At 36.1% G+C, this 15,040-nt stretch overlaps 1 pseudogene across 2 annotated transcripts; it reads right to left on the bottom strand.

Annotated features, from left to right (window-relative positions):
* Positions 1–601: 601 nt before the first annotated feature.
* On the bottom strand, positions 602–8,828 carry LOC104589177 (pentatricopeptide repeat-containing protein At1g08070, chloroplastic pseudogene; annotated as a pseudogene). Of its 2 annotated transcripts, none has more exons than XR_016077127.1 (3): positions 6,438–8,828; positions 1,621–1,748; positions 602–881 (listed from the first exon to the last, which is right to left on the bottom strand). The product of XR_016077127.1 is annotated as a pentatricopeptide repeat-containing protein At1g08070, chloroplastic pseudogene, transcript variant X1 (transcript). The 2 variants fall into 2 exon arrangements; XR_016077128.1 differs by having other exon boundaries at positions 6,505–8,828.
* Positions 8,829–15,040: the final 6,212 nt, after the last annotated feature.

Raw genomic sequence — 15,040 nt, 5'->3', positions numbered from 1 at the left:
GGTTACAGAGGTTCTATGTCTATTTCTGTAATTGTGAGGTGAAACAGCACAGAATCAACATATACTATATGCCGTCAATGGACTTGATGTCTATTTAGATCATCATCTTCATCATACAAGCCTTATCGCAGCTGTATGCGGTTATGAATACTGTTTTGCCATTCCATTCTGTTCAATACCATATCCATTGTGAAATTATGTGTGCTTAAACCATTTCTTACTATTTCAACCCATGTCTTTTCTGGTCTACCTCTAGCCCTTCTGTGCACGTGACCAAAACATCTTAATCTACTTTCTCTCATTTTATCACCTATTGGAGCTACTCCTAGATTCCTTTGAATAACTTCATTTCTGACCCTATTCTTTCTAGTCTTTCCACTCCATCTCAACATACACATTTCTACCACACTATTTGATGTCTATTTAGATTTTATTTATGACTTCCATAAAGTTAAATGGAAAATATTGTGTTGTTTGGGTGAAGTCTATTGAAGTCTTTCTTACTGTCAGGAAAAATAAAACATTTGACTAATAACAAACCAGAATTAGAGTCCTACTTATTCAGAATGGATACAAGAAAATGGTTAGACCAAAACATGGCTATGTAACCTAATGGAGCAGCACATTGACTTTTATGTAGCAAAAGTCATGGGACTGTCAGGAGCCAAACATCCATTAGCCCATTACCTCAAACATTATAGTTATAGAACAACAGAGAAAAGACTTTTATGTAGCAAAATGTTCATGTGGAATAAGTCTGAATATGAACCAATGTGACCTTAGATGTTAGGTAGCCCAACAGAAGGCTTTGCTGATGTTTAATTTCCAAATTGCCTCCTAGGTTCTGATCTCCTCCTCCTCCTTGCAGTACCAGGAGGTGCCTGATAGAGAAGGAAAAAAGAATAAACAGATAAGAACAACACTGATACTTCAAAAGGGCACCTCACAAATAAACCTAAAAGGTAATCACTATCATTCAAAATAAAAAATAAACATTACAATCTAATTACCAAAACAGTAGCTAGAAACTTATTTTTTCTAAAACAACAGCAAGGTGGAAAAGTGAGAAATTTTGAGAATCGTCATGTTCTATGTTACCCTGAGAAAATCTCAAGTAGCAGACAACTCTCAAGCAGAAACCCCTAGTAGCCAGCCAAATGGGTCTGATCCTGTAATTGCATACAATAGGGGGAAAAAGAATGCATGTTTGATGAACACCACCCCCCAAAAGATATGAACAATTGAAACTCCCTGTTTCACAAATCATGACCTTTTTCATGACATGTTGCTAGCAGAACAAAATGCAGTTTGGACTGGGTGTACAAAGCATTATATATTCCTTTGGTGCCAAGAACAAGTACCTCCTTGCATTTCAAATTTATAGTTCTTTCATAACAAACATGCACCAATATGGTATCTAACTGCAGAGGTCAGTGTTTGTGTTTCTTTGCACATTTTTAACACATAGATTTCCAAAAATAAGATTACTTTACTTTCCCTAGAAAGTACTTACAAATATTGTGATTTTTAATTTTTTATATACACAATATCCACAGCCCACACACACAAATAAATAGATGATATATATATATATATATATGTAGAGAGAGAGAGAGGAACCTTTTTGTTCAGCTTTCAGTGCCTCCTCAATATTGCTTAGTGCAGGAATGGATCCTCCTTCCAATACCCCCATCAAATTCTTCATACGAACACATATTTGGAAAAGTTGGGAAACAAGTTTAGCTTACCTGAAACAGTTAGAAAAGAGATGCGAGGTTAACTTTTTGTTTTTGATTTGATTGGAAATTATGACTTTAATTAGATATTGAAAATGAATAAAATGCATACAAGTATGTCAGGCATCCTACAATGTAGGCTAGCATCTTCCACCTACCCTTCTATTTTAACTATTGACAAAGCAATCTCAGAATTATCCATCAAACCGAGTCCTTTTACCCTCTGTTTGGCTAATGCTTTGGCCAAGCAATTTGCTCAACCAGAACCCAAGAGAATTTTGCCCCTAGCTTGATTGTCATAATTCTTATCAACACTAACCCAGGTTAACTTTTTTAATAGACTTTTATAGGTAAAACGTAATTGTATTATGTTAAACTAAAAAAGCAAAAAGGCCTATACAAATAACTGAGGCATGCCAGTATAACCCGTGCATAGTCTTATGTATTGAGAAGATTACAAAAATGATTTGACTACTGGTCACCTTCCTTTAGGAAATACTTTATGCTCCTGCTTTGTATTTAACTGATCCACACAGTTTATTCCTGGTGAAATGCATTGTCTGCTGAACGGAACGAATAGATTGAGACAATGCAATTACCTTCAAAATGTTCTGGGTACAAACAGAAATGCCAAGACTACCAAGACTATCCCTGGAAGACAGCTTCTCCAGATACACATTTAACTGCTTAAACTGCTTAAAGTATTTCTTTAACCATGAGAAAACTTTTAAAGCTAAGTTTTGAATGGCATCATTCTGCTTCCTATAAGAATATTTCGACGAACATAACAACGAAATCTTGCCCCTTCAAAAGTATTATTACTTCACATCTAGAAGTGCTTGCCAGTGTCACTGGTTCTCTATAATAATCACATGTTCCACCATTTGCATTAAGTATGTTCTTCCATTGACATTATTATCTATGATTTCTTGAGTATTTCTGATATTTCAGAGAAAGAGTCCAAAGTGTTAACAGACTTATCATAGAGAAGAGGGTTCTGATAGCCAATGCTTCCAACAGAATATAAAAAGAAGATCCTCTGGGGAGGAGCCCCTCCAGTTTGACTGTGTAGTGTATGTATACCACAGGCAACACTGCTGCAATAATTGCCTCTCAGTGTAATTTGTAACCTCCATCCAGTAGCATACGGATAAGAACACTTAGAATCAGATCTTATTACAAACTGATGAAAGGAAAGTTTTCAAAAACAATTCTTAATGCAATAATATGAAGCTGTGTCTTAAACTTTCCATGGGGAACATCGAGTCACTTGCCTTACTTTTGGGGAAAAAATCAACTGGTTGAATTAGTACTTGAAAGAGTAATTTCTATAGTTGACTCTAGGAATTGAGTACTTTTTGGTGGACGAGTGGTGCTACATATGTAGGTTCTAGACTGCCTATCTAGCCTTATAAGATATTTAGAAGATGATAGACACCAATCAATTGCAGAGATCAAACAATTAAGCAGATCAGTTTCACGACTATCAAAGCAGGCTTTGAAGACATATTGACAGCAACATTATTACAGGCTCTAGCTCTTTCATTCTTGCAAAAAAGTTGAGTGCAGTTAAAGAAGCGTTGAAGAAATGCAACTTGGAAAATAGGCTTAAATCTGAAACTGAAAAAAAAAAAAAGATATTGTCCAAGTGTGATTGAAAAAATAGACAGATCTGTAAAGCAAAGGCCCATTTCAGAAGAAGAGAGAGTGAAAAGAAGCCAGGCAAAGGCCACTTTTGATAGACTGACATATAAATATGAGCTCAAATGGAGGCAGAGGACAAAAGCCAACTGGTTGAAGGCCAGAGATAGGAAAACCAACTTTTTCCACAAATAGCAAATGCCCGGAACAGGGTCAACAACAATATGCAAATAGAACATGATGGCGTGGTAGGGGAAAACCTTTCTGAAATTAAAACTATTGCAACTACCTTTAAGCATCTTAGTGAGGAGAAGAAAATTTTCTCAGAGAGACCCTTTACCAAGGAAGAAGGGAGACAATTAACAAGTTGGATGATGACAAATCTCCAGAGCCAAACGGACTGACAAATCTTTTTCTATTTAAACTGTTGAGATGTAATCTGTCAAGATGTAATGAATGTCTTTCAGGTTTTTCATAGGAATGCTTCTTTGCAGAGGAGTTTGAATACCACTTTCATCACCCTGATTCCAAAGACTGAGGGGGCTGTGAACTTAAAGAATTTTAGACCCATAACTCTTCTCAGCAGATTTTATAAAATTTTAGCGAAAAGTTCTTACTGAAAGAATGAAAGGAGTGCTGAATAGTGTGATCTCTGAGAATCATTGTGCTTTTATTCCAAGCTGGCAGATGTTGTATAGTGCCTTGGTGGTTAATGAACTGATTGACTCTAGAAGAAGGGAAGGAAAACCTGGTTTGATTTGCAAACTGGACATTGAGAAAGCTTGAGATCATATGAACTGGACATGCCTTGATTTTGTGCTGGAAAATATGAATTTTGGGCAAAAATGGAAGAACTGGATCAAGGTTTGCACTACTTCCTATAAGTTCTCTGTGCTAGTTAATGGGCAATCAAATGACTTCTTTGAGAGCTCAAGAGGTATTAGACAGGGAGACTCCCTCTCCCCCCTTTTATTCATTTGTCTTCTGGAGATCCTCTCCCAATTCAGCAAGCTGGTGAAAAATGCTGGTCTGTGGGATGGTTTGAAATCTATCCAAGTGGTGGAAAAGTCCAAATCCTTCAGTTTGCTGGTGATGATCTGTGCTTCATTGATGCTTCTCATGATCAGTTGGAAGTGATGCTGGGCATTCTGTGTTGGTTTGAGGTGGTACCCAGACTTAAAGTCAACCTGGGCAAAAGCTTGAATATCCCAGTTGGGCAGGTTGAGGATGTGGAGCATTTAGTTTGTGTCATCTTGCCAGGTGGACCATCTTCTGGTGAAGTATCTTGGGTTGCCTTTGGTGGCCAAGTGTATTTCTTTCTCTATTTGGGAGCTGGGAATTGATCGTATGGAGAAGAAACTGTCTTCCTGGAAGGCAGAGTATCTATATTTTGGAGGGATTGTTACTTTAATCAAAAGCACTTTATCTAATCTCCCCTTACTATCTCTCCCTTTTCCCAATCTCAATGAAAGTGGCTAAGAAATTGGAAAGTTCAAAAAGAAATTTCTTGTGGAGAAGTTGGGGTGAAGAGAATAAGATTCATTTAGTAAATTGGAATCAGATATACTCTCCTGTAGAGAAAGGTGGCTTGGGGTGAGGAAAATTAAGGTGTTCAATAATGCTTTATTGGGAAAATGGATTCGGAGATTCAGAATAGAAAGAAATTCCTGGTGGAGGAATCTGATTGCTTCCAAATAGGGAGTTGATAGAGGTGGTTGGTTCTCTTCTGATTCCTTACCTTCTTGGGGCTGCTCCATCTGGAAGGGAATCATGAAGACTCTTCCTTCTTTCTCTAGGGGTTTGGGCTTCAAAGTGGGTAGAGAAGACAGGCTACGTTTTTTGGGAAGACCCCTGTGCACTGATCTTCCGTTATTTGAGTTGTTCCCCCTTCTTTTCCAGTGTGCTAAACCAGGAAACCATGGTAGGTGACTGTTTTGAGATTGTGGGAAATAATATAACCTGGGGACCACAGTTTAGAAGGAATTCCGATAACTGGGAGTTGGATGGGGTGCTAGAATTGCTCAGCTTCCTAAGGATCAGGCTGTGAATGTTAACCAAGAGGATGAATGGAGGCGGGATGGCATATTCTCTGTTAAAACTCTGGTGGCTAGGTTAAGTGATAGCAATTGTGATTTTTTTCCTATCAAACAGATTTGGAACCCTATCAGCCCTGTAAATCTAACTATTGGTTTGGGTGTTGGTGCTGGATAAATGTTTGACTGAAGACAATCTAACCAGAAGAAGCATGCAATTTCCAGACCTGAACCGTGGCCTTTGTGGGCAGTTTCCAGAATCAGTTGGTCACCTGTGTATTCATTGTACAATCTCATCCAAAATCTGGGAGTGTTTCCTCAAAGCAGTTGGTTTATGTTGGGTATACCTTATTCAGTTAAAGATCTAATTTGGTGTTGGAAGCTGCCAGGTCTGAGCAAGAAACGAAATTATTTATGGAAATCCATTTCTGCAGCTGTCCTTGGAACTATATGGGCAAAGAGGAATAACCAAGTCTTCTGTAAAAAAGAAAAAAGTGAGGATAAGTTAATTCAAAGTGCTGTTAGTAGATTGAATTCTTGGGTCTCTGGTGTTAAAGAGTTTAAGCGGCAGAATCTCTCTCTGTTGCTTAGCTCTCAGTCTTTGTGGGAGTTGTAATCTGTTTTGGGTAGACTGTTTTTTTACCAGAAGCCTGTTGTACAATGATTTTCTTCTATCAATAAAATCTTTACTTTACCTTTCAATATATATATAACACAAAAAAGACATCCTAACCTACACCCATCACATTTGGAGCAGTAGAGGTCCATCCAACTCATCTTATAATAACATTAGATTATTGGAACAAAGTGATATGACACTACGCAATGTTCTGATATGCATGCTTCTATACATCAGGACCACACAAAAAATATATATCAAAGTAAAATGGAAAGAAAGTCAATAGTAACAACCCATATGCATGTGCAATTTCCAAGGCAGCACAATAAAAAAAGTGCTCCAAAAAGAAAAATAAAATAGAAATGAAAGAAAAAAGCTACAGAATTTAAGCTACAACTCGTTCCTTACATGCATTATAAAGATTTCATCATCCTCAATCTTTCAAATAAATAGGGAAATTAAAGAAAAATCCTACAAGTGTTCATGCATTGGCTATGAGCTGTCTGTATACAAGAAATCCTCTTCAGGCAAATCGGAGTTTGGAGTATAACCAGCCCAGTTCATTTGTAATCTCAACCCATCAACAACACTGTAGATCTCAGTGAACCTTGGATGGGATGTGTCTCCGACTAGGAACTTATGAAGCTTATCCTCAATTTCTATCCAACTATATGCAGCTATCTTCTGTATTCTCCTATCCTTCATTAACTTCCTCACCTTTAAGGCTTCTTGCCATCTACCTACGCTAGCATATATGTTAGAAAGCAGGACATAATTCCCTGAGTTCTCTGGTTCTAATATTAGCAGCTTTTCAACTGAGCGCTCGGCAAGCTCTACATTCAAATAGGTCCTAGAAGCACTTAATAAGGTACCCCATATGACAACATTGGGCTCCATTTCCATATTACATATAAACTTGTAAGCCTCTTCTAATCGTCCTGACCTACAAAAGAGATCTACAATGCAGGCACAATGTTCAACCTTTGGTATGATATTGTGATCTGATTTCATGCTTTTGAAAAACTCAAGTCCCAATTCTACAAGCCCTGCATGGGTACACGCTGTTAACAACCCTGTGAATGTTATATCATTGGGTTTTACCTCAGCTTCTTTCATTTTCATGTAAAGTGAAATTGCATCTTCTGCTAATCCATTAGCAGCCAGTCCTCCAATCATGGAATTCCAAGAAACTATGTCTTTATGAGTCATCTGATCAAAGACCTGAAGTGCTTTTCTAATATTACCACATTTAGCATACATGTCTAATAATGCAGAGCCTACATAGACATTGGAGGCAAAGCCCCGACTCTCAATGTATTTGCCTATGCGCTCACCATGTTCTACTGAACCCAGTTGAGCACAAGCAGATAAAACGCTCACTAGTGTGACATCATTTGGCTTAACGTTCTCACTTTTCATTAGCTCGAAGAGTTCCAGTGCCTCATTTGATCTGCCATTTTGTGCATAACCTGCAATCATTGCACTCCATGCAACAATATCTCTTTGAGCCATCTGATCAAACTCCCTCCGTGCATCATTTACAGCCCCACACTTTACATACATTTCCAAAAGTGCAGTTGAAACAATCATATTTCTACACAACTTATTATTTTCAATCAACTTCCTTACTCTTAAACCCATCTCTAAGTCCCCTAACTTAGCACAAATAGATAGGATAGTCACCAAAGTAATTTCACTAGGCTGACACTTAACAGCTTGCATTCTTTCAAAAATCTCTAATGCTTGAGTATAATGCCCATTATGTGCATAGCAAGAAATCATAGAATTCCATGAAACAATTGTTCTCTCTGTCATCTTATCAAACAGATTACGTGCCACCAAAACCTCGCCGGATTTAGAATAGCCTGATATCAAGCAATTATAAGAAGCTGGATCTTTCACTGAGATTTCATCAAAGACCTGCTTAGCAGATCCCAAATCACCCGTTTTAGCATAGAAATCGATTAAAGTGGTCTGGATGAAAACATTTGAACCAAACCCATAATTTATAACAAGAGAATGAATTTGTTTCCCTTCGCTGGTCGCCATCAAGGAAGCACAGGAACTAAGAGCAGGCGAGAATGCAAAACAACTTATGCGAGCTAGGTCATGGTGCATCAAAAAGAACATTTTTTTAGCTTCAGCGTACAAAGACAGTTTAGAGTACGCTGATATGAAAGAACAATAGAGATATTGGTCTGGTTGAGGAACTTGGTTGAATACTAGGCGAGCATAATCAACAATAGAGAGATGTAAGAGCCTTTTGATGAAGAATGGGGTGAAACTGATGTACTTTTTGAATATGAGAGCATGAATTTGCTTCAGCTCCTTGAGGCGTACAGAGGACTGAAGCAAGGATATGAGATTTTGCTCCATGTTTATTGCCGAAATTGAAACTCTTTACAGTAAATACAGACTGGAACATAACGCGGGGAATTAAATTGAAATTGAGAATTCAGTTCCTTCTGGAGTGCCTGTCCATGAAGAGGAGTTGAAGTGTTAACTCCGGAAGCAGAGAAGTCAATAAGACTATGAATTTAGTTTTCCGGTGAAATGAAGGAAACCGGATTCCGTTCCAACGACCTTTATAGCCAGTGGGAATATCTCCCCATATGTTAGATGAGATGTGACTGTTAAGTGCATTCTGTGAGGAATATATCCCAATTCCCCAACACACGAGATAACGTGTTGTGGGTATACCGTAGACGTGAGCACAGGAGGTTCGGAGTCATTGGGACTGCCCTAGATGCCACAAATTTCACGGGAAAGTTAATTTTTTGGGTTCACACTTATTTTTGATGACTTTTCAGGGTTTTTTTACCAAGCATGTCTCGACGACATTTAATGAGCTTACATGTAAGGCGACAAGAATCAGAAGATGCAGCGTGAAATCCCTTTCGCCCGAATCTGGATTTGCTCCTATGCCTCACGCCAACCTCACAGCGTTTTCAGCGGTGCATTGAAAACACCTCCCGTACCTAATATTATCATTTACGAGAAGATGTTGGTAAATGGTAATGCATGAAAATACCTAAAGATATTTTATGTTTAGAATCGTGGGCATTTATTTATTAAATATTTATATTTAATTTATTTGTAAAATTCAAAAAAAAAATAATAAATTCGTTTATTGATATTTAGACATCACATCAGAAAAACAGTAAATAAATACTTATCTATTAAAAAAAACACTAAAATGAATTTCCCCCAACAATAAAGGTACATATATACCAATCTGCATAATGGGAAAAATGATGAAATAGTGAATATATATGTCAGCATTAACGCCCACGGTTCCAAAAACACGCACCATCATTGAAAACACCTCCCGTTTTTAATGTAACATTCATATTCACATGGATTAGGCAAAAGTTTTAATGACTGTCAACCTAACTCAACGCAAAGTGCAAGACAAGTTCACACCATAGAGTTAATAAAATACTCAAAATATTTGTGATCAGTTTAACTCATAAGTAGAAAAACAGATTCATTAACAAAAGCAACAGTACAGAAACAATAACAACACAGGAACATAAAAACAGAAAACAAACTACTAACACTAGACTAACAACAGACTAACCAAAGTACTAAAGGTTAATTCATAAATAATTAACATATCTATCAAAAAAATCATTTTGCATTTTGTATGATTTTTTGGGCAAGAGTTATGCATTTAATTTATTTAATTAGAAACTTATAAGCATATGTGCAAAACTTACCATTTCACTTGCATATAATAAAATAAAAAATGACCACATAAGATGGCCCCTCAAAATATTAATCCTACACTTGATTTATAGGAACTTCTAAACTATCTAATTTCCCTCTATTTTTCCACTTTCCCATAAAAATCTCTCTTCCATTACCTTAAAATTTCCAAACCAAATCCATACTTTATTTCTAAAATCTCTCTCTCTCTCTCTCTAATAAAGTAGGGTGGGTCCCAAAATTCTCCACCCATTACATTGGGTGAGCTAGTATTCTTATTCTTCTATTAATGTGTGCCTTTGGTTATTTTTGTTAATTCAATTTTGAAATTGTTTCTTTTTTTTTTCTCTAACTTGGTTATTGATCAGGGGCGCAATTAAAAAATTTTCATGAGGGGGGCCAAAACCTAAAGTGGATTAGGTTTGGGGAATAAATATAAATGCACCCATACGGGAGCAACCATTTGATTGGGGAGGGGGAGGGAGGAAATTTACATCGGAAACTATATTAATAGTGGGGGATTTTTGGACCATAGGGGGGCATGGCTCCCCTAGGTCCCTCCTTGACTCTACCCCTGTTATAGCCTATCCCCTAAACCCTTAACCCCAACCCTAGTGGTAGTAGGATTTGATCTCAAGCTTTGCTATATAGCCAGAGAACCTATAAACTAAGCCACCATTAGTTGGTTCAAATTCTAAGCAATTTATTTATGTATTTCTCGCAATATATAAGTTATACAAAAACGAATAAGTTTGAAGTTCAATAACTAAAAGAGAAAATAAAATTACTTTCTACTATTTCATATGTAAATAATTGAACTATATAAAAACTTTGATGAATAATTGGTACTTCATTACTTTCCTTAAAAATGCACTTTTAAACAACAACCCATGCATCATACCAGTCTTTACTAGTAACAAAAAAAATTATAAATGATAGACAAAAATTATTAAAAATACAAAAGTTGTAGAAAACATTTGGAATAAAAATTTAAACTAACTCAAAAATAAAACTATTTTTTCCATCTAATTGGTGATGAATGACCCATATGGGTTCAAATTGGGCAAGCTCAATCTAAGCGAGGACCAACCTACATTGCAATTTTAGACAAAATGGCTTGGATATTTTGTCCCTAGGCAACACATGGGCTTAGCGCAGAAGTTTGGGCTTATATATCTTTTTTTATGCGCTCAAGCCTAGCCTAACTACATATATACATACATGCATCTATTTGCATGCATGTATACATATACACATACATTTATGTCAAATGTTAGCACTGAGATGATTGGCCAATCCAAACCTTAGCCCAACCTAAGTGCATCAAATATCAATGCTAATTGGGCCAAAGTTAGACAAATCAAGCTTGACCTTGGGCTTAAGCCGTAGGTCCAATGTATAGGGTTGGGCCTAGGTTGAACATAAATTTGGCCCAACCTGCACAACTTGTAGTCTAACGATTTAATCAATTAGGTAAAATGGGTCAACTAATGATGTCATAATTAAATAAAGACAGATAGAATTCCAAAAACAAAAATATGGAAAATCCATAGAAAAAACAGAACATCTCAAGTACAATACATTTGCAATATTAAGCAAAGATAAGTGTGATAAACAATAATTTTTTTACAATTAATTATAAAAATGAAATTCATGATGGGTGATTTGGCTCGACCTATTCATGCACGGACATGTGGAAGCAACCTGTTGATTGGACATTGACTTGGCATTCCCTACCACCTCAACGAGCCAAGTCACCTCGGGTACCTTGGGCATCTCGGCCAAGACAGAGGTCTAAGCAGCTCGTGATGGCCTGACCTGCTGAGGTGACACGTAATTAACTTCTAGAAGCTAGTCAGCTGTCTCCGACCTTTTCGGGATCATGATGCACGTCTACGAGCCTTATCCTTATCCTGCCCAGATTGAACGAACTCGATAAGCCTTATCGGCTAGCAGGAAATCTACCTCCTGGTGTGCAATGGACTCCTAACAATGCTGGTTGAAGATCTCGGGGGTGTTTCGTGAGACCTATGACAACTCACCTATATAAGAGCATCAACCCCAAAAACATAAGGTATGCACGATTTACTACTTACTAGCATTCTAGAATTCAAGCATTCAGCTCGCTCAACAAAAGTACTAACTTACATGGTGTTTGGAAGCGTGGGCGCTTTTTGGGACTGATTTTCAAGAAAAAATGCCCATGCTTCCAAGACCCGTTTTTCACAAAAAAACGCTACTTGGTAGTGAGCAACACTATGTTGTTTGGTAAGGTGATTTTCATCACAATTTTTTATGTATGTGTTGACAGGTAAGCACCACATAGGATACACATCATCAACCGTTGGGGGAAACAATGCATCAGTGGGGTCTCGATTTTCGAGGCATACCCGATTTTTTAATACTCGATTGAACCAAACAATGAGATACATGGGTGTTTGTTGAAACACATATGTGGATCCAACGTGGCACCATTTTTTTGAAAAACAGCCATGGTTCCAAATATCCCCTTAAGCATCGGAGTACCAACATTGGGTAAGCCACCCTGGGCAATCGACACCTGAGCTGCATCAGAAATAGAAAATTTTAAATTTTCCCTAAAACGAGGTTGTTTTCTCTTTCAAGCCAGATAGATCAATGCATGATGTCATAATTATATAATAAAAACTAAAAATAGTCAAAAAAATATAAAAATACAGAAAATTGTCAAAAAAGTTAGAACATCTCTAATATTACATGCTTATCATATTAACAGGAAATATATGATAAATAAAATTAATCTTATATATTAGCAATAGAGATAAAATACAAAATTTAAATATACAAGCACACTATGCTTTAATTACTTATCTTTTTAATGGATTTTGATAGGGATATTGAAAATATTATTGTTATATCAAATTATCACATGCAACACTCATGGAAATTTACTAAATGCTAATTAAAGTGAAGGATGGTTTTTCCCAAATGTAACTTTACATAACTTGTTTTGAAGATAGTACAAACTTTATACTTGAAACTTGTCCAGCCAAACATGATAATTGTTTACTAAAAGCCAAAACTCCTACATGGCACCAAACTTGATATTAAAGTACAAACATTATAACTTTAACTTAAAGTTATCAAACGCTATCTTTATGATTAGAACATTTGATTAAACTGGTAAAACTAGAATGGTCCCCTCTCCAATTCAATCTTAATATTCAATAATACTTGTAGGGGTGCAATTCAATCGATTTAGTTTGGTTTGGATAGAAATAGAACTTACTGATATTTTGGTATGGGGAAAATCTATGATATTGGAAAAATATGGTATCGGAAGAGCTTTGACCAATTAAAGCACTTTGTGAATTTTGATGAATACCACTTGATTGGTCACCTTTTTTATGATATTGGTTGATTGGCTCTAAGTTTTTCTGGTATCATGGTTGAACCCTTTAATATGACCATTTCATAAATCAAACCAAATCAAATTCATCACAACTGAATCAAACCAAATTGAATTCAAATCATTTTCAAATAGGTTTGGAGCCTTTTTTATGGGCTTTAAGCAGGCTTAAAACAACGAATTCATCAAATATAGTTCAAGCCCAAAATTAAATCGTCGCCATCTTGTCAGCCTAATAGCCTACTTAACTGATAGGCTCGTTTAGATAACAATACAACACATTTGTTCACAATATTACTCATCAAGTATTAGAAATTAATTAAACATACATAAAAATACCTACTACCTTCTCACCAAGTACCAAAATGAGGGATTGTTTGTTTTGTTTTTTATTATTTGTGATAAAAACCTAAGTATTTATTTTAAAAAGTTATATGGTGTATGCACCATCACTATAAACTTAAGTATTAACAAATCAAATAATTTATGAATATATTATATATAATTGTATTAATATTTATTATTCATTTTTTGCCTCATTTGGTTAAAAGTCTGCAAATCGAAGTGAAACCGAAAACTAAATTAAAACTATATATTTTTTTTTAATTTCAAATTACATCGAATCAAAAAACCAATTCAACCAAACCAAATTATCTTGTTTGGTTTGGTTTTCGATATGTAGCCAACTTGGAGTACCCTTTTTTTGGGTATTCGGTGCTATGCACTATTAATGACTTCCCCTAATTCTTTTTTCACCAAAATGCTGATTGCAGGATTTGATTCCACGTCAATGCTGAATAAACCATATAATACACCAACGAGACAGCCCTAGGTTGGTTGAACACCCCTATTTGGTATGTAGGAATTCTAAGTTGACAATTCAAAACTTGCTGCTATAACACCAAGAACACTTTTTTTTGACGCTTATAACAACAAGCACACTTTGGGATCTATTGCCAGTACTTACATGTATAATAGGCTACTTATCAATCATAAGTGAACATGCCAATATTGGATATATGAACTCATTTATAGTGTGGGCCCATATGGGCCCCATGTATATGGAACATTGGATTCTCGTTCAGAATTTGTCTAAATCATTTTCCCATTCTTTTAAAAACCGACCAAGAAGCTGAACCGTTTTTGTCTCTATGTATGTATGTATGTATGTATATATGTATGTATGTATGTATGTATGTGTGTATGTGTATACATATATGGTCTCCGAAAGTCTTACATGCATTGACTGTGTAATTCATGACCTGATCACTGGGTCAAATGGCTCAATAATTAAACCGGTCAAATTAAATGATTCTTGACCAAGTCAACAGCTTTTTGACTGTCTAACGGGTCTTAACTGAACTGGACCCGAATTTCTTTTTGCTACTCTCCACCAAGATGGTTGGATCAGATTTTTTGTAGTATTTTTCTCTATCTAGTGGTTTTCTTTTTTGCCATTTAAAAAAAAAGCTCGTTATATGTGCCAATGTTAATAGAACAACCGAGTTCAAATCAACCCCCCACACCGGAAGATGTTTCTAATACACGACAAAGATGTGAGATGTTGTAGGTCTCAGAACAACCAAGTCAACAGCACTCTAATAAATCTCCACAAAGTTGGTGATAGCTGGTTGTGGGACTCAAATCCTCATCTCTACGGGGAGCATGGGACAATCCAGTTAATATACCAATTGAGACTTGAGGGTACAGTGTTTAAGAGTCTATGGTCAAATGAGATTTTCCTCATAAATTCATGTAAATAGATTTATTAAAACCTAACTTTCTAGTTTTCATATTGCTAACTATTAAAATTCTGATCACACTTTTAGGTTATGTTTGGTTTGAAGGAAAAAGTAGGAAAAGGTAAGAAAATTTATACAAATTTTGTAAAAGTTTTTCTATCTTTTCTTTCCTT

The sequence above is a fragment of the Nelumbo nucifera genome, chromosome 6 (genome assembly GCF_055504915.1).
Source record: "Nelumbo nucifera cultivar China Antique chromosome 6, China Antique-T2T, whole genome shotgun sequence".
NCBI classification, from domain to species: domain Eukaryota; kingdom Viridiplantae; phylum Streptophyta; class Magnoliopsida; order Proteales; family Nelumbonaceae; genus Nelumbo; species Nelumbo nucifera.
Note: the sequence above shows the minus strand (reverse complement) of the source record. Positions and strands in the feature narration are given on the sequence as shown.